At 43.7% G+C, this 20,668-nt stretch overlaps 1 long non-coding RNA gene across 1 annotated transcript; it reads left to right on the forward strand.

The window, feature by feature from the left end:
* The first annotated feature begins 42 nt into the window (after nucleotides 1–42).
* On the forward strand, nucleotides 43–18,728 carry LOC134299939 (uncharacterized). The gene is made up of 4 exons (XR_010007184.1): nucleotides 43–257; nucleotides 6,309–6,491; nucleotides 7,228–7,290; nucleotides 18,425–18,728. It is a non-coding gene; the product is annotated as an uncharacterized LOC134299939 (long non-coding RNA).
* The last annotated feature ends 1,940 nt before the right edge of the window (nucleotides 18,729–20,668 follow it).

Raw genomic sequence — 20,668 nt, forward strand, 5'->3', positions numbered from 1 at the left:
AGGCGTGGTTTCAAAGTAAAGGAGAGAGAGAGAGGCAGAGCTGGACAGAGCATGCGCGCGCTTCCCTCCCTTTCCCCCCCTTCCCTCCCTTTCCCCCCTCTTCTTTGAAACGCAGCCAGCGCGTGCGCACTTCGCCCCTCTGCTGAAGAATGACCGTTAGGCGGCTCCCAACGGACTTTTTTCGAAACTAAGGGGCGTGGCTTCGTGTGGAGGCGGGGCTTAAGACCCTTTAAAAGCGGCTTCGCGCTTATTCCATGGTTAGTGTCGTTCAGCCTCAGCGACGGCGTAGTTCCTTTTAGATTTGACCTTTTATTCTCCCTTTTTGAGAACTACAGGGTTATATAAAGTGGAGCCCCCCCCCCCCCCCCGTAGCCATGCTATTTATAAGCATTCTTTCCCTCAAGTTGTGGTCTCGTTTTTGAGGAAAAACATAAATACAAGTTGCATAGCCTGCAATTGTGGCAGAAATTGAAACACGGTTAACTTAAAAATAGGCCTCAGCTTGGGACAAATTGGTGTGGCTTCCTCCTTGATGACTAGGAAATGTCAAACCCTTGGTTTTCTTGCTTATGGTTATTACAAGTTACCTGTATTAAATTGTTCATGTTTTGATTCTGGGAAGGTATGCTGAGGCATTCTTAATCTTTCTCGTAGCCTAGGCACAGTAAATTAAAAGCTCAATTTCCAAAGACCCACTGGTTGTATCACAGCTTGGATAGGTGCCATTTTGGGTATGTTTCTAATGCATTTCTCAGGGAGGGAAATTTTTCATTCCGTTTAAAAGAAGCAGTAGTAAGACTACTGCTGAAGACTTCCTACCTGGATCCCCTGGACCTTAACCATTACTATGGATGTGCGATCCATTTAAAAAAATGGTTCAAAAGTCATTACAAAACTGGGAGGCGCTGGCGCTTCGTTTCTAAAGTATTTTGTTGTTGTTTATTCGTTCAGTTGCTTCCGTCTCTTTGTGACCTCATGGACTAGCCCACGTCAGAGCTTCCTGTCGGCCGTTTAAAGTATACTTACTGAAAATTTTGTTACTATAATGAGACTTAACCCTTTTGCTGCTGAACAACTGTCCTGAAGGTTGGAAGGTTAGTTCGAATCCGCGGGTCGGGGTGAGCTCCTGCTGGTAGCCCAGCTCCTGCTAACCTAGCAGTTCGAAAACATGTAAATGCGAATAGATAAATAAGTACCACTGCAGCGGGAAAAGGCAATGAAAGACGCTTCAAACAACAATGCTGGTCACACGACCAGGAGGTAACAATGCATGCTCCTTGGCTTGAAAAATGGAGAAGAAGCACCTCCCTGTTGCACCCCTAGGCTGCAGAGACACCTCAAAACTACACTGGAACCCCATACTATAAGCAATGCAAGCTGTTTATTAAAGAATATATCTAAGCAATAGCAAATAAAGGTCAAAATCAATGAAACAAGGTTTTAGTCCACAAGGTACGAGATACTTGAGAATCTTGAAGCAAAGGTCCACGAAAACAAAACACAAGAATAAACTTCAATCAAGGTAATCAAAATTAGTCCAACAAACAGGATCAAAAACTGGAACAAAGAACAGGATCTTTAACTGGAACAAGAAATTATAATCACAGGCTGAGCAGGCCCAACCGCAGGCTCACTTGACAGCTCAGGTGCAGGCTGGGATACAACCGAGCCAGAGATGAGCACCGCCTCCAAAGCCATAACGAAAGGAGAAATCTTTGCCTGTGTTGTGTGTCTCATTGTATGTTTGTAAAAAGGGATTGCATATTTGCCTTTGTCTTCTCTATAGATACTGTAATCCGCTCTGAGTATTGCACCCCAGAGCAGGAACCCCTCTGACCTTAGACATCACACCAGTTGAGTATAAACAGCAAGCAATTTATTAAAGAATATATGAGAGCAAAGCAATAAAAATAATGCAAACAGTATAGTCCAAAAGGTATCTTCAATAGGCAACAATTTCTCCATGAACTTCCAGGTATAAAGATAAAACACAAGGAACAAGGTTGCAAAATCCACAAGAACAAGACAGAACCATGAAACTATAATTCCACTTGGAAGCAAGACTATCATGAAAATTCAACATTGACCAGACTGAGGTAAAAAGCTTTCCCTAGACTCTTATAAAGCCTTTCCTGACTCATGCAATGAAAAGAACACATTCCATTTCACTTTCCCACCCAATTTTCCCCCTTTCCCCCCAGAGATGAACTGACCTTCAATGAAGCTGTGAACTCTCCTTTTGTTTATGAAAGTCTTGACTTCTGTCTTCACGCTCATTAAATTCTACACCAGACAAATCATCCTCAGAAGACCGATTCTCAGAGAAAACCTCAGGAATTTGGCCTTGAGCATCCACACTCTGTTCGAGAGAAACCTCAGGCCTCTCAGAGCCAGGCCTATCAGGAAAACCATCATTCCCATTACAGTCAGAAACAGGCCCAGAAACCCCAGCATCCTCATTGACATCAGACACTATCACAGGTATCACAGGCCGAACTACAACACTGAGTCCCTTTGGGGAGAAGGACAGAATATAAATAAAGGATATTATTATTTAGTGTGAGGGAGACGTGAATTTAAAAAGAATTTTCAAAGATACTTGTAATGACTATAAGTCCCATATGTTTTGATTGACCTAAGTTGCAAAAGGCCTATGTTTGAGGAAGGCCTGCACTTGAGAGAAAATGCTGATGTTTGGGAAAAGAGTTGTTCCAGAGAAAAGAAGTTACTTTCAAATAATAACAATACATCAAGTCAGAACCAGTTCCTATACGATTTCGAGCATATACTTGCAACAAGTCAGGGTCAATAACATGAAAGCACCATTGTCTAAAGAATTACATGTTGTTACAGCATAGAAAACCAATGGGATTGCATGATGGTTAAGATGCTTGTGACGTAGACAACATTAGACAAATGGGGTAAATGATCTTTGTAAGCCAATAAGGATATGCTTGCTAATTTCTGTGGAGGTGATAAAACCTTTGCAACCATTTTTGGAAATTCGGACAAATCCTTTGATTGCATGTGTGCATGTTTTTGTCTCATTGCTATGGCCACGCAATAAATAGTTCTTTTGCAGTTTGAAGATCCAACTTTTGTGGTGTTTTTCCTCGCCCTCTTCACAGAAAAGGGGCCTCCTACTTTTGACTTTGGATTAAGAGGAGTATTTTAACATCTTTTACAACCTTGCCCCTTCAGTGTAATAAATTTTCACCATATTTTTATTTTTAGGAACTGCAATTTATAACCCAGGAACAGGAACCATAATGTAGAATATTAACAAATATTAACAAATTGGAACTCTGGCTGGCTACAGACTGATCTCCTCTCCCAATTGAGGCTTTCCGATGCTGATGCATACTGGGAAATATAGTTCAGGGCAGAGCCTTTTGAATTCTTTGGCATAGGGCCCCTTCCCTTCCCAAACTACATTTCTCAGAGTTCTATTCTGTTTCTAAATGCACTGCTCCCTCTTCATAGCTCCTAATGCTGACATTCCATTAATTCCAGGCAGGCAGGCAGCCTTTTTGGCTTAATGGTTTTGCTTCCTGGCACTGAATATGAAACTAACTTTGGGAGCCTTCAGAGATTTATATAACAAACGAAAAAGTATCAGCATACATCTACACCAGGCATGGACAAACTTCGGCCTTTTGATTCCAAAATATTTGGTGTGGGCCATGCAAACACTTCAGATATGGCTTCTGACTTACAAAATTTCCAAATTTCTTATAATTCCTGACACTTCCAAATTGTTTGCACAAGCCTAAATTACAGACCAGTGCCTAAACTCCCTTTTTTGGGTAAGGTGATTGAGATGGCAGTTGCCCTCCAACTCCAGGCAGTCTTGGATGACACACATCTCCTTGACCAATTTCAAACTGGCTTCAGATCAGGATACAGAATTGAGACTGCGATGGTCGATTGAGTGGATGATTTTTTTATGGTTGCATGTTTTAAAATGTGCTTTTATAGATGTATATAACTATGTTGTGCCCTGCCTCGAGATAAAAGGAGAAGCGGGTAATAAAATTGTTATTATTATTATTCTTTATGGCTTAGGCAGCAAACCATGGTTAATACAGTACACATCACAATAAACCATGATTTACCAAAACCAAAGCTACGGACAATGCGGTTGCTGTTGCCCGCTTTTGGTCCAAAACTATTTAGTTGCTTGTGATTTCCTTCCCCCCCCCCCCCCCCATCATTTTTGAAATGTATTTGTCGTGCAATGCTTTTGACACGAAATAAAAAAAACCAAAACCATTCTGTATTGTGGTGTCTGAACTGTTAGAAAGAAAAAGAAGGACATGGGGTTGACATGATAAATAAAACACTTTCAAAGTGGCATTTTCTATGCAGCTACGAAAAGTTTCACTTTCTATAATTTTATGAAAGACTACCTTTAAAGTAGAATGCAATAATACTATCAGATATACGATCCATACTTGATTCCCTTTCAGTTTGATTTGAGGATTTGAGTTTGATATCTGCTGATGGGGGCAGATATGCACAATGCATGTCGTGTGCAAAAACTGCATCTCTTTTGGAAGATATCTGGCCTCCAGGTGCAGAGAAAAATACTGGCTCTTCCACAGCTTTCCAAAAATATCCACTTTACAAAGAAAATGCTTAGATTTTTCTAAGGCATATATGGTTAACAAAACCTGACAAAGGAGTTCTAGCCCTCTCTCTTGTCTTCTGTCTGGAAGTTTTCTTAAACCTTGGCAAAAGTTTAAGAAAATGGGGAAAATATTTTCAATTTTGATTTCCAGCAGAAAGCCACTATGGAGTAGATCTGCTCTTCTTTTACTTCTGCCTCTGGTACTGAAGTTTATGTTAAAGAAATAAAGCTTAGGAACACACCTACAGCGGGCCCTCGATATTCCAGCTCCTTGAGATATCATATGCAGATTGTAAACAATCGTATACAGCTTGTTTATATCTGCATCCTGTTGCATTTTACTGAAGAAGTTTTTAATCAGCAGGGGTTTTATAGATTGTTTTATATAACTGCATGTAAAAATTTTATTGTTCTGTTTTATATGTTCATGTACCTACTGTATTCTCTGTGTTATCGCACTATTGAGTGCTTTTCTCCAAGTCCCTTTGGGGAGATTTTTGTGTGTGTCAGGAGTGACTTGAGAAACTGCAAGTCGCTTTCTGGTGTGAGAGAATTCGCTGTGTTGCCAAGGGGATGCCCGGATGTTTTGATGTTTTTACCATTCTTGTGGGAGGCATATCTCATGTCTCTGCAAGGAGCTGGAGCTGATAGGAGCGCCTGGGCAGGACACAAATAAAGTTTATTATTTATTTGAGTAGATACCAAAATCCGCAGATAATCATACACAATGGCATAGGAAAATGGCACCCCTTATATAAAAGGGCAAAACTAACCTTTGCTTTTCGGATTTTTTAAAAAATATTTTCAACTCGGGTATGGTTGAAGCCATGGATGAACAATCTGTGGGAACAGAGGGTCGACGGTACTTCTTTAGTTGAGATAGACCTATACACTTTCCCATGTGATCTTTGATCCAGCCCCACAGCAGTTATGCAGTTATGAATTCAATCAAGGAAAATTTAAAATTAAAATATAAGTATGATAGCTACAGGACTGGACATGTAGAAGACTTGTTCTTCTGGTTTGAGTGAAGAGAGGGCTCATTTCCAAAATGGTAGAGGGAGAAATCCTCTGATTGCTATACTATAGTATAAAGTACCCTGAAATCACATTTTCAAGGTTTTCCCTTCAAATACTGTGACTCAGACATATCGTTCCTTATACAAAGAAATCTTCCAGACAATTGCTGCAGCAGCCAGCCCCGTTCTGGAGTCTGAGAGAGGAAAGCTGTCTGTATTACAAAGCCTAATTTATGGGGATTTTATATGTATGGGATTGGTGTCTGAGCACTTCCATTTTATCTTCTTACTCTTAAGTTGATAAGCGACACAGTCTAGCAAGACTCCTGCCTTAAAACCCTTAATCCTTTCTAATATTTAAGTTAAATATTTCATTTGTCTGGGTCTCATTTTATGCCGGAGCTTGAATTTCTCATATTTTTTTCTTTGATGTCTGGTTAAATGTGGCTTATTTTATTTTTAATTAGTTAAAATTCAAATTCTTGCCATCTCAAGGTTGGGGGAAGCCAGTATGGTGAATATGTATCAGCATTTGCATTGCGGTTTCATAATATCTAATGCCTTGAGTTTGGCATTTTTTAAAGCTAAGAACCAGCATGATGTATTTTAATATGCATTATAGACCTATGGAGATTATCGTCTGTCCTCTTTCCCTTAAGGAGGAGAGATTTGATGGCTTAGTAGGCCATAGACATCTTTAACCTTCCTGATTCTGCACAAAACACTGGGAGGAGATTTCTATATGTCAACATTGCAAATGGAATACTCAGTTTTTTACCAGCAAGCAGTGCACCTGATTTGCTGAAATCTACATCATTTTGGAAATGTAGTTCAAGAGCTTGGTATGTATCTAATGCATTAGGAAATGTATACTTAGATAATTGGGGTTCACTCTGTTTCACTTCATCCCGGGGAGAAGGGGCTATAGATCACAGGGTCCTGCCTTGAGCCCTGAGCTATTTAGCAACTTTATCTATGACTTGGATGGAAATAGAAGGCACGCTTATTAAGCATTGCCAATAAGCTGCTCCTATGTCTGACAACCACAAGACCTCTTCTGAGCAATTAATAAACTAGAGATGAATGCTGGATCCAATTAAAATTGATTAGACTTGAGGGTTGAAAACAGCTCTTGGAGAAAGTGTGAACAAACTGCCACAACATAATAGTCTCCCTCAAAGAACTGCAGTTATAAGCACTGTTTTCACCTCTCCTTTGTTGCTGAAAGGTGTTGATGGCAGTGGAGAAGGAGCAGCTGTTAGCTTTGTGTTTTCCCATGACTTTATATCACAATTATTAAAAAGAGTGGAGGACAGGGAACTCAATGAAATGTTCCCAAGTATTTTTGACAATTTTCTGTACTGCCGCCTCTTCCTTCCTTCTTCATTTTTGCCTTAAAATGTGAATTAGGTTTATTTTAACATGTTTCTCTGTTCAGTCCTGCCTCTTATGTGTCATGTTTTCATTTTCGAAGCAAAAAGACCACAGGGCCTTTGTTCTATGCCAGCAGCTAAGATGAACCCGAATGAGTGAACTGAATTGTGGTTTCTACTCACAATTTTATGCTTTTTCATATAGATTAATGAAATTTCGCACTTCACGTGGAGGGCAGGCCTCAATATGGACCGTTCTTTAGAACTTGTAAGTAATGCCTTTAAGCCTAATAACTATGTGTGCACTCTTATGAAATAATTTGTATAATTTAAGTTAAAATGTTGGCTGTTTCATATTGCAGATACATTAGAGTTGAGGGCTCAGGGAATAATCTGGTCTCTATGTCTGATATATTCGAAAAGAAATCATATCACCTGCCATTACTGTTTTGATTGTGTTTGGAGGTTTTAAGGTCTCTGTGAGGGTGCCAGAAGGTAAATTACAGCATTTTGGGATGGTGTGGGGGTTGATTTGAGCAGTTTAGGGCAAAACTCGCTGGGAAAAAAATAAATGTGGATAGGTGGGTGAATCAAGGAGCTTTAGGGTTGCAGAAAAGGGATTCTGGGACTGCGCGAACTTAATTCAACAGATCAACCATATTGGGACTAAAAAATGGATTTGGGGCAAAGGAAAACACTGAGTTGAGAGTTCATGACCTTGGTCTCAAGAATGACCCCATGGCCAATAAAATGGACATGTCATGTTAGATGGATCAAAGTAATTTTCTCAGCCCTCTTTTCCTAAACGTTCCATCAACAAAACCTCATTAGGTGGGACAGCTTTCTTCTGATCCAAAGGACATATTGCTTGGTAGGTACGTAAGAGCGGAGAAAGCAGGAGAAACCCCCAAAGCTGCCAATCACCCTCCTGCCGCAAATGAGCTTTGGCCTCCCCAGAGACGGATGGTAATTGATTCAGGTGCAAAGAGAAAAGGGGAAGCTTGTCTGGCGATCACATCAATGCCAGAACATGCTCACCTGCAAGCAAAAAAATTCAATAAACTGCACAGTTTGACTAGGCCAAATGATAAGCACCTTCTCTTTATTGCCCAATCCTTTTTTCATTATTTTCCTCATTTTGTGTCCCACCTTTCAATAAAACACCCTTGGATAGCTTATGAATGTTCAAAATACAATAAAATAGAAATATACAAATTAAAGACAAGAGGGAAACCTATTAAAATGTGGAAAACAGTGCAAACAGCAGGAAGGAATAGACAAAGAAGAATAAACAATGTAGTTGGTGTTTTGGCCTTCCACCAGTGGTCTTGCTGAAATAGAGAGAAGCCTATTATCCTGTTGAATTGTGGGGAGAATATATTTTTTGCCAGTATCTCCTAGTACAAGTTGAGTAACCCTGATCCTCAGGAACAGAAGTATTTTGTAATATTTGTTGTCGAAGGTTTTCATGACCAGAATCATTGGGTTGTTGTGAGTTTTCCAGGCTTTATGGCCATGTTCCAAAAGCATGTTATAGAAATGCTTCTGGAACATGGCCATACAGCCCGGAAAACTCACAGCAACCCAATGTTTTCAGGGTTTTTTAAATCAGATTTTGGAACACTCCCATTTGCACATCGGTACATCACAAGATACATTGGAGCTGGAAACTGAGTCAAAACATTAAATTCATTTATGTTTCATATCCATAGCCCAGAGGAAATTTAATATAATATTTTTAATAATTTTGTGCATGAAACAAACATGTGCATGGAAGCATCAGAAAGCATAGCAGGATATAAATTTTCTATCAAGTCAAACATTTCCACAGGAGAATCCCACTTACTCTTGTGTTTTAGAATCCCTTCTTGAGGATCTGGTGGAGGAGAGAAATCTAAATTTTGGTTTTCCTAAAGTTTTTTTTAGTTTTAAGTTAAGAGATCTACTTCTTAATTAATCCAGAAATTTCTCAAGAATTTCCAGACAGTTTGAATGACTACTCAGTAGCAATCCCTTGCAACAATACTTACTCTTGCATCTTGGAATCCCTTCTTTAGTATCCGGTGGAGGAGAGAAATCTGGATTGTGATTTTCTTAAAGTATATATATTTTTTCTTTTAAATTAAGGAGCCAACTTCTTATTTAACCCAAACCCAGATGTTGCTCAAAAGTTTCCAGGCGGCTTGAATGGCTCTGCAATAGTGCTGTTCTCACATTGCTGTTTAACTCAGCTCCCGTTTGGTTTCACCTCCCGGATATTTCAATTATTCATTTGCAGGGACAGCTGATATATGTGGTGTCCTTATCTCTAGGGAAACAGAGCAGGCTATTGCTGTTTGATTTATCCCAGGGGAAGGCATTTCAATTACCAGCTTAAGCCTGCAATTTTGTGAATCACCCTTATTTAACATACTCCACTGCGTTCCCCTCCTCCCCAAAATCCACTGTGGTGGGCGTTGGATGGCTGTAGATAGTGTCCACAGCGGTAGAGATGTGTTTATCAGAAAAGAAAGAGTGCTGTAGTCTGTTATTTCACCTTGATACAGACCTCTGATGACAACTCCATCAATGTATCTATGGGTCAGGTGGAAGATGAGAAAAGGCTAAGAATTCTGCCCCCTAAAATGAAGTTTTTTGGTCCCCAAATTTCAACGCAGCATTTAGAAATCTCTATAAAGTGGAATTCCAGACATGAAACAATCAGGGCCAGCTAATATCTCCCAACAAAGGATGCCCCCGGGCAGAAATTAGCCAGGCCTTGAGCTGGAAGGCCATTAAATGCTAATCAAGGTGATTAATTACAACATTCACACTTGCCTCCAACAGAATATTTATTTATTTATTTATTTATTTATTTGCAGCAGTTATATTCCCCCCTTCTCACCCCGAAGGGGACTTAGGGCGGATCACATTGCACACATAAAGGCAAACATTCAATGCCATGACATAGAACAGAGACAGAGACAAGACGCAGGCACCGGGCTGGCCTCGAACTCATGACCTCTTGGTCAGAGTGATTTGTTGATTTGTTGCAGCTGGCTTGCTTTCCAGCCTGCGCCACAGCCTGGTCCTAGCTCTTTCTCCCACCCTGAACATTTTTCCACAGATATATAAGCCTCCCTTGCTTAGTTTCCAACAGACCGCACAACTTCTGAGGTTGCTTGCCATAGATGTGGGTGAAACATCAGGAGAGAATGCTTCTGGAACATGGCCATACAGCCTGGAAAGCTCACAGCAGCCCACTGTTAGGAATTGTGCGAGTTGAAGTCCAAAACACCTGGAGGGCTAAAGTTTGCCCATGCCTGCTTTATAGTGTAGGCATCCAAAGAAAAGGGGTTAAGCGGAGTGATTGAGAAGAGCCAACATGGGGTAGTGGTATGAGCATTGGGCTCTGGAAATCAGGATTCAAATCCCTGATCGTTCCTAGAAACCCACTGGACGACTGTGCAAGTCACAATCTCTCAGCCTCAGGGGGAGGCAAACTAATAAAATCTTGCCAAGTGATAGATTTAGAAACAACAGCAGAATGCCCAAAGGGATCCAAACACAGCAAACATGAGAGAGTTCAATGGATGGAGGACTTTCAAGGTCTTGCTTTCTCCAATGCTAGACATTTTGGAATTTAACGAAGAGTTTAATTGTGGGCAGAATTCTTATATGAGGGCAGTATCCTTACTTTGAAGACATAGCTACACCCCTAATGTTAGGTTCCCAACCTTTGGGCCTCCAGGTGTTTTAGACTTCAGCTCCCACAGTTTCTAACAGCTGGTAAGATGACTGGGATTTCTGGGAGTTGAAGTCCAAAACACGTGGAGGCCCAATGGTTGGGAACCACTGTGTTAGGGGCACTGGAAAAAGACACCCCAAAAAAGGGGTATGATCCTGAAATGACTGTACTAGATGGATGAGCAATGCTGGAGGAATCAAGGGCCACATGGAACTACTTGAACTGACTTGGGCCCACGAGGATTGCCAAAACTGCTCTTTCTTATAGGAAAAAAACCCAAGAATAAGCCTGTTTATTTATCTACCATTTGGCAAAATGTATCCCCTCTGTGGACAGAATCTATTTGGAACATATGCTTTGGAGCATATGCTGTTTTCCTAGAATCCTAGAGCTGGAAGGGGCCTCAAGGGGCATCCAATTCAACCCCACCCTATGCAAGAACACACAATAAAAGCACTCCCGACAGATGGCCATCATCTTTTGCATCTAGGATCCAGCACTTTGGATAGCTCCTTTGAAGTTCAGAATAAAACCCGGACTAGACTATGCAGCCCGATAGCAGCGCTAAGGTCGACAGACTCATGTATGCTTAGCATAATGGAAGAATCGGTTGTAATGTAGAGAAAACATTCGCCTACAGCTCTCCCCATTGGCAATGAAAAAAAATGATGTCTCATTCATGGTGCAAAGGCTCTTTTTTCGCTCTGCGTTGGCCTGTGGGTGGCTGTGATGCGAAGAACTGACTCACTGGCCCTGGAAGATATTGTTGGTGCCTTGCTGGTGGGAGGCTGGGAAAGAAGCGGGATTGCCTCTGGCACTGCTCTGGAATTGCACAGAAATTATTTTGCTACCAAGGTTTGGAATGACGCTTGCATTTGTTGGGTGATTCATGTTGGAGAACGTCAGAGGCCACTTCAATCCAAAAGAAGCTGGTAATGTGATGTTTTTTGGACTAGAATGATCAAAATCTCCCTCCAGTGTGGATTCTGGAATTTGTAGGCTGGCTCGCTACTTTGGAATGAATGCAGTTTGGCACCACTGGAACTACCATGGTTCAATCCTAGAAGGTGTATTTTGGTGCGGCACCTGCACTCTTTGGCAGAGAAGGCTCAAGACCTTGTAAAACTATAGCTCCTGGGATTCCATAGCATTGCTCCATGGCAGTAAATATGTTGTTAAACCGCATTCATGCTATAGTGTAGAAGATGCATCCTCAGAATCACACTTTTCCACTTTCGTTGACAAAAAAGGATAAACTACAACTCCCACAATTCCGTAGCATTAACCATGACACTTAAAGTGGCATCAAACTGCATTATTTCTACAGTGTGTAGATGCATCCATAGTTACCCTATTTCTGAGTTCTGTCCATCAGCCAATGACAGGATATATTAGAGCAAAAGGAAATAATGACACACATTCCAACTGTCCTGATTTGGTGGGACAATCTCAATCCTCTCCCCACTTTTCCAATTGCTTTTTAAATGTCCTGGTTTCTTTTCCCTACTCCCAATTCCCCCCTTTTGTCATCAGCAAACTAAGTTCAAAACCAGTTGACTCAGAAAGGAGAGGACCAAGCAGAGTCTTATATTTCCTAGAAAACACTACCAGTTACAGACCCCAATTTCTTTCATTGTATTAGGCTAATACTTCTTGGGCTTAATTGGTTTATTAGCCAGTTTCCATCCCAAAATTAACCATATATATTTTCCCAGTTCCCAACAGCAGAGGGCAGCAATGGGTTTTAGTGGAAAGATTGACTTGAAGCAGAAGCTAGAGAAGCAAATAAAATGCAAGAGAAATACTAAAATTCCAGCACAACTCCTGTTGGCATTGCTGTATTGCATTAGTTATGAGTGACACCCTAAATGCCAGGGCAAAGTTATAGTACAGATAGAGATACATTCATGTTCCCGCCGTGATAGCTTCAAGAACAGTAGTGCCTTCTTAACTGTTGTCATGTTTAGCTTACGGTGACTGTATGAATCTGATACCTTGCTGATTCCCAGAGTTTTTTGAGTTTTGTCTCTCTTTTCCATAGTGTTAGCCATCCCTCCCAGTTTTGTGTTAGTTGCAAACTTCATAAAGATTCCCTCTGCCCCATCAACTAAGCCATTGATACAAATGTTGGACTAAGTGAGGTCTGTCTCCACTTCTGAGCATCACAATTCAAGAAGAATATGGACATGTGTCCAGAGAAGGGCAACCAAAATGGTCAAAGGTTTGGAAATGAAGCCCTATGAGGAGCGGCTTAGGGAGCTGGAGGAAAGAAGGCTGAGAGCTACGTTTAAATATTTGAAAGGATGCCACACTGAGGAGGGGGCAAGCTTGATTCTGCCCTTCTAAAGAATGGGATGCAATGGAGCAATTGATTCAAATTGCAGGGAAAGAGATTCCACCTAAACGTTAGGAAGAATGTCCTGATGGTCATTTCTGTTTATCAGTGGAAACTTCTGCCTGGGAGTCTAGAGGAGTCTCCTTCTCTGGAGGCCTTTAAGCAAATGCTGGATGGCTATCTGTTGGGAATGCTTTGCATGGCAGGAGGTTGGATTGGATGCTGCTCTGTTTCTATTACATGGGCATTATATCTTGCATTCACCCTGAGTTGCTGCCTGGCTGTCCCTGTGAAGTTTCTCCACCTCTGGTGAGTATCACTTTGAGTTAATCCAGTTTAGCCCCATATAGGAGCCCCAGGTGGCACAATGGATGAAACCCGTTTGCTAGCAGGACTGCTTCTTTGAAGGTTGGGTTACTGACCTGAAGGTTGCCGGTTCGAATCCAACTCGGGGAGAGTGCAGATGAGCTCCCTCTGTCAGCTCCAGCTCCCTATGCGGGGGCATGAGAGAAACCTCCCACAAGGATGGTAAAAACATCAAAACATCTGGGCATCCCCTGAGCAAAGTCCTTGCACACCAGAAGCGACTTGGAGTTTCTCAAGTCACTTCTGACACATACACACAAAAAGGTCCCACATTAGGAAATGCACAGGATTTTGACTGAAAGTTTTCAGCACCCTGCAGCTTCGGGACAGTGTGGATAGCAGGATCAGGCCATTATGGACTGGACTTCTGTCCGAGAGATGTACCGCTGACATCTTTTCTCCCCAGCACTCATCAGCACAAGGGAAAAGGGGCAATGCCTGCGGATTTTACTGCTGTATGGTGGAAGCAACATAATGTCAGCCTTCCTGGACCATGTGGACTCTGACTCACCACTGGAGCAGGTTCAGGAAGGGTGTGTGTCGTCATATTTCTACTTCAGACTGGCTCTGAATTTGCCAGCCAGTATAGACCAACCAAAGACAAAGCAGATAACAGAGGAGGTCACAGAATTGGTTTCTAAGCTTCTCAGGAATGTTTTTCTACAATAACCAGGCAACACTTTTGTTGCAGTCCCTGTTCCTGTCATCAGCAACAACTTTTATTTCCACATTGGTGTGCAAGTGATTTTTTACAATCACTCCTAAAAGGGTCAAAGGGGTGTGTGTACCCCCCTGCATTTTAAGAATTTTTATAATTGTATACTTTTACAATTTTATCAGTGGGATTTTATATGCACCGATGATTATATTTATGTCATTGTACTTGTGTATTGTGGTTTATATATGGCAGTTGGAGTGCTTCCGTGAGCCACCACGACTCCCTTTGGGGAGATGGTGGCAATGTACAAATAAAAAATATTATTATTATCCTATATGTATGGGCCATACCTTCCCATCCGTGTTTCTTTTTCTGCTGCTGCAAGAAAAGAAATTCAAGGAGGGAATGAATGCTGAAGTTGGCAACTACCCTTCCACAAAACCAGACAAGCTACACCAGGCATGGGCAAACTTCGGTCCTCCAGGTGTTTTGGACTTCAACTTCCACAATTCCTAATAGCTGGTAGGTAGACTGAAATTTGCCCCTTTTTTTCTGTGTCAGGAGCAACCTGAGTTGCTTCTGGTGTGAGAGAATTGACCGTCTACAAGGTTGTTGCCCAGGGGACGCCTGGATGTTTTTGATGTTTTTACCATCCTTGTGGGAGGCTTCTCTCATGTCCCCGCATGGAGCTGGAGCTGACAGAGGGAGCTCATCCGCGCTCTCCCCGGGTGGGATTCGAACCTGTCAGCCTTCAGGTCAGCAACCCAACCTTCAAGTCACAAGGCTTTTATCCCCTAGGCCACGCGGGCTCCTAAGTTTGCCCATGCCTGAGCTACACTATGTTGATCAGTCTTGAGGAGGCTCCAAGGACCCTTCCACGCAGTCATATAACCAGAATATCAAGGTAGATAATCCACAATATCCACTTTGAACTGGGTTATCTGAGTCCACACTGCCAGGCAATCCAATTCAAAACAGATAATGTGGTATTTTATACAGCTGTGTGGAAGGGACCCAAGACAGGACAGTCCTTGTTGAGATCACAGTAGATCTTGAGTAACTTACCCAAATCATTCCTGTTCATCTTTGCCTGGAAGACTTGGTAGCCTAGCTAACTCTTGAGCAAACATGTTCTCCAAATGATAGAATCAGCAATAAAGGAAAGCTTTGGCCCTCGGGAGGATGTTGGGGTCTCAAACGTTGGAGGGCAGAGCAAAGAATGGGACATCCTGCCTTTTGAGACACCAACAGAAAGACAATCTCTGGCCCATTCATTTCTCTTAATGTGATCTCCAAGGATTGTGTTCAGATCATATCTAGGAGACAGGGCATTCACTCTCGGGGCTATTAATGAGAGGAGTTGAATGCACATGGATGGTGTTTTGCTCCACTTTCTCCTTTCTTTCCTTGAATGGGTCCCATCCCTTCCTTGTAAATGGAAGTATAAGATGGGCCCCGTTGCAGGGGTAGTCCGACGGGCATTATGCCCCAGGAAAGAGATACACAAGGAGAGGGAAAGTTCCTTTGTCCGGCAAGCTCTAATCTGTTTTTTTGTCCAAGAGACCAAGATAATTGGAATTTAGAAACCCCACCTTCAGGCTTTGCCAATGGTCACGGACTTAATTCTGGAGAGAATCGCTCCCCGCAGTTATGGTTATAAAGCAATGGGACGATGCAGATGGACCTTTTGAGCTTCGGGGGCCAGGCCGGACCACCCAAGCGCCGCTGAACAAAGTTCTGGGGATCACGTGGCCAGAACCGCATGCTGGGCCGCCGGCCACATGGGGGTCAACCGCAATTGGATCATGATGGGACATATTAATGGGCCACCCCATTCATCCCCGGAGGTCAAAGGCAATTAGACGGAGACAGAGAAGGCGCCCGAATGCCACATCCTTCAAGCCTGGTTACAAACCCGCCTTCGTATTGTCCTCCTCCGCTTTTTAATAACATTAAAAAGGGATTACATTTTTTGTTCTCGTCCCCTTCCTTGAAAGAGGAAACAAAACACAGATTTGGGAGGAGAAAAGGAGAAGGAGGACAAAAAAATATATCCACGATCGAGGCTCCGTTGTAGAAACAGAGCAAGGCCTCTTGACCTTACTAGATTCCTTGCTTTTTCCATCACTTTAGTTTGGTTTCCGGAGACATTCATTGTTTAAAGGAGCCCATCAGAAATGGAATCCAGTTGGTGTCAGGCACCTGTGCAAATTCTCTATACGCCTCGTTGTCTTTCTTTTTTTCTTTTTTTTTTTTTTTGCTATTGTGTAATGGGAATGCTGTGGACCCACACATTATGACAAGGATCCATTCCAAGAACCTTCCCGAAATACATTTTGTGTCAACTGGATCCCTGTTTTGAATTGTGTTTAGTGCATTTGGCAGAAGCATACTGTTGAATTGGGCAGGAGGGCTCAGGAAATGCCTACAGAAGTGCATCCAGCACAATTCTATGGTCAACTTCAAGCAGAATGTCTGGTAGAGAGAGGTTCACCACAGAATTGGGCTGGAGGACCTAGCAATGCTCTTTATAGGCCTCCAACTGACTGGAGAACCTTTGGAAGAATGTCTGGTTGAAGTTGACTATAGAATAATGTGGAAGGCCAATAAAGAACGCTTATCTGGGCATTGCTAGGTCCTCCTGGAAGATTCTATGACAGCCAAAGTCTATGTCTCGACTCACCATCCAAGCATAGCGTCCTAAGAGTTGGAGGAGACTGCAAGGGGCATTCAATCTACCCCCCCCCCCCCATTCTGCCATGTAGGAAGACACAACAAAAGCACTCCTGAAAGATGCCCATCCAGCCTCTGCTTAGGAACCTCCAAAGAAGGATAGTCCAGCATCCTCCAAGACAGTCTGTTCAACTGCTAAGACCATGAATGGGTCTACTTTAGTTGGGATCAATCAACAGGATCCTAACCATGCAACTAACCTGCAATGCACTGCTTGATTCATTTCTACTGCAGAATGAATTCAGTTTGATCCCACCTGAACTGTGTGGCTCGATGCTATGGAATCCTGGGAGTTGTAGTTTGAAAAGGCCTTGTCAGAGGCTTCCTTGCCTAAGAATAATTCAAGGGGTCACCATCACAGACCATTTGAAGGCATTGGACACACAAACCAAATCTCAAACTAAACTGGGTGGATGGAGTGATATGCCTCATGAAGGTTCAGCATTGCAGTTTCCACACTGTGCAATTATAGGAGTTTTAGCATCATTTTGCTTGCCGTTCTCTGCCAAAGACCTCTTTAGTGCTGTGGTTCAGGGGAAACTACAAATCCCAGGATTCCACTGAATGCAGCTTAGAGCATTAATGTGCTTTGTTGTGTGCCTTCAGCAGGGCCGGCCGGAGATAATTTTTAATGGGAAGCGGGGGTGCTGAAAAGCGCCCCCGCCACCGGCCCCGCCTCCCGCGCCCTGGCCCCGCCTCCCACGCTGCGTGGGAGGCGGGGCCATGGCGATTAGTGAGGGGGCGGGGCCACAGTTGGCCCCGCCCCCGCCCAGCGTGCCCTGGCCCCGCCTCCCACGCTGCGTGGGAGGCGGGGCCAGGGCACGCTGGGCGGGGGGGCGGGGCCAGAGTTGGCCCCGCCTCCCACGCTACTCCCACTCGCCCGTCTGGCCTTCCTAGCAGGCCAGAAAGCAGCGGAGGTCCCTCCAGGCCGCAATCGCGGCCTGGAGGGACCTCCGCTGCTTTCTGGCCTTCTAGGAAGGCCAGACGGGCGAGCGGGAGTAGCGTGGGAGGCGGAGCCAGCTCTGACGCCGCTCCCCCCCCGCCCAGCGTGCCTTGGCCCTGCCTCCCACGCAGCGTGGGAGGCGGGGCCAAGGCACGCTGGGCGGGGGGGGGGGAGCGGCGTCAGAGCTGGCCCCGCCTCCCACGCTACTCCCGCTCGCCCGTCTGGCCTTTTCAAGCAGGCCAGACGGGCCAGGGCGCACTGGGCGGGAGGCGGGGCACCGTCAGGGCGGTGCCCCGCCTCCCGCCCAGCCTGACGGCGCCCCCCCGGGCCTGCGCCCGAGGCGGCGGCGTCAGCTGCCGCATGAGTGGGGCCGGCCCTGGCCTTCAGATAATTTCCAATTTGCGGTGACCCTATGGCAAAACTATAATATTATTGCCAAAAATTGTTTAAAAGGGGGTTGTTTTTGACTTCCGTTGAAGCTGGGAGTAAGCAATTTATCCAAGTTCACCCAATAGATTCCTATGGCTGGGTAGAGATACGAACTCTAGGGTCTCTAAGGGCATAATCCAACACTCAAATCATATACCATACTGCTTTGGTTGAAACTTTCTTTTTTTTCCCCATTGGTTTTGTATTGCAGGTTTGGTTGGTGGAATATTTCCAACGCTAGATGGAGCAGCAGACCTGGACAAAGAACCACAGAAAAGCCACTTGTTGCTTAATGCTTATGCGTTTTCTATGGGCTCTTTTTGGAAAGATAATAGGAAAACACTGATGTTTCCTGTTTCCCCAGATATAAACCTGAATCCTATGATTATTCCCAACCTGAGGAGACCTGTTGCATCAATGGGATTGATCTGTGTATTGATTCACCAATAAACAACTCATTCCATGGGCAGATAGGACAAAATAATAGGATTCGATTCATAATATTTAGACCACGCATGGGCAAACTTGGGCCCTCCAGGTGTTTTGGACTTCAACTCCCACAATTCCTAACAGCCAGTAGGCTGTTAGGAATTGTGGGAGTTGCAGTCCAAAACACCTGGAGGGCCCAAGTTTGCCCATGTAAGTGGTGTCAAACTGCTTTTGTTCTTCAGGTTTGGGACAGTCCTGACCTGGCAACCCGAGGTATGATAAATCATGTCATCCATCATCTCCTTTGTAACCCAGACACAATGGAAGTGATATTCTCCTCTTTATCAAAAACCTCTCCTTGCCTCCCTAAGGGCTTTGGTTGCTTAATTTAGGCATGTTCTTCCCTGAATTATGACTCCAGCAATTCTCAAAGCGGTCAGACCTAAGGAATTTTTTATTTCTGCCAAGAATTTTGCCAAGTCAGGAGAGGCAAGCTCCCAAAAACACAAGACAATAGCATGCCATCTCTCTCGGGAAGGATTTTTGCCTTTTTTCCTCCTCTGCCAAAATACCTGATGCCCTAGGAGGTATTTGGGCTTATGTTGCAGTTCTTCCAAGGCGGAGGCACGAAAATCCCTTAATGCATCCTACTTGAGAGGCGCATTGTATTATTTCTCTAACAGAAGACTGGCAGGAGTGAAATTTGCTTTATTGCTGTGTCAGCTTTGCTGTTTCCAAAGGTGCTTTTATGGAACTTTTGTCTTAAATGCAGCAAGGGAAACAAGCTATTTGACAGATCATAAGACTCAATAAACGAAAGATAGCAGATGTTGCCTGATGTTGGAACCAGGCAACTAACCATTGCCTGATTGGTCCTTGGATGAGAAGTCACTACCCAAGGTAAAGGTAAAGGTGTTCCTCTGACTTTAAGTCCAGTCATGTCCGATTCTGGGGGTTGGTGCTCATCTTAATTTCTAAGCCCAAGAGCCGGTGTTGTGCGTAGACACCTCCAAGGTCATGTGGCCGGCATGACTGCATGGAGCGCCGTAACTTTCCCGCCGGAGCGGTACCTATTGATCTACTCACATTTGCATGCTTTTGAACTGCTAGGTTGGCAGAAGCTGGAGCTGACAGCGGGAGCTCACTCCGCTCCCCGGATTCGAACCACCGACCTTTCATCGAGCAAATTCAGTAGCTCAGCAATTTAACCCACTGCACCACTAGGGGCTCCAGGTGCTATAGGCTCAATTTCAGAGGCAGAAACTGGCAAAGGGACACATGAGTATTCCTTGCCTAAGAAAAACCTATGAAATTTGATTGTGCTTTCCTGCATGGCAAGGAATTGGACTCGATGGCCCATGTGGTCTCTTTTAACTCTATGATTCTATGAAATGCATAGAATCATCATAAGCGGAAAGGCAAATTGAAGGCACATATTTCCTTATATGAGGTTATTCAGGCTCTTGGTAAGAGGTCTTTCTAGCTGGGTGCATTTACATGTCGGAATTAATGTGGTTTGACCCACCTGAACTGCTATGGCTCAATGCTATGGAATCCTGGGAGTTGCAGTTTAATGAAGCAGAGAAGGATAAAGACCATGTAAAACTGGGCTGCTGTGAGTTTTTCAGGCTGTATGGCCACGTTTGAACTGTGGTGTTGGAGGAAAATTCTGAAAATGCCTTGGACCTCAAGAAGATCCAACCAGTCCATCCTCCAGGAAAGAAAGCCTGACTGCTCACTGGAGGGAAGGATATTAGAGGCAAAGATGAAGTACTTTGGCTGTATCATGAGAAGACAGGAAAGCTTGGAGAAGAGAATGATGCTGGGGAAAAGGGAAGGAAAAAGGAAGAGAGGCCGACCAAGGGCAAGAGGGATGGATGGTATCCTTGAAGTGACTGGCTTGACTTTGAAGGATCTTGGGGTAGTGACGGCCGACAGGAAGCTCTGGCCTGGGCTGGTCCATGAGATCACGAAGAGTCTGAAGCGACTGAACGAATAAACAACAACATGGTGATGTGGACAACAA

This window comes from Anolis carolinensis, chromosome 6, assembly GCF_035594765.1.
Source record: "Anolis carolinensis isolate JA03-04 chromosome 6, rAnoCar3.1.pri, whole genome shotgun sequence".
Classification (NCBI taxonomy): domain Eukaryota; kingdom Metazoa; phylum Chordata; class Lepidosauria; order Squamata; family Dactyloidae; genus Anolis; species Anolis carolinensis.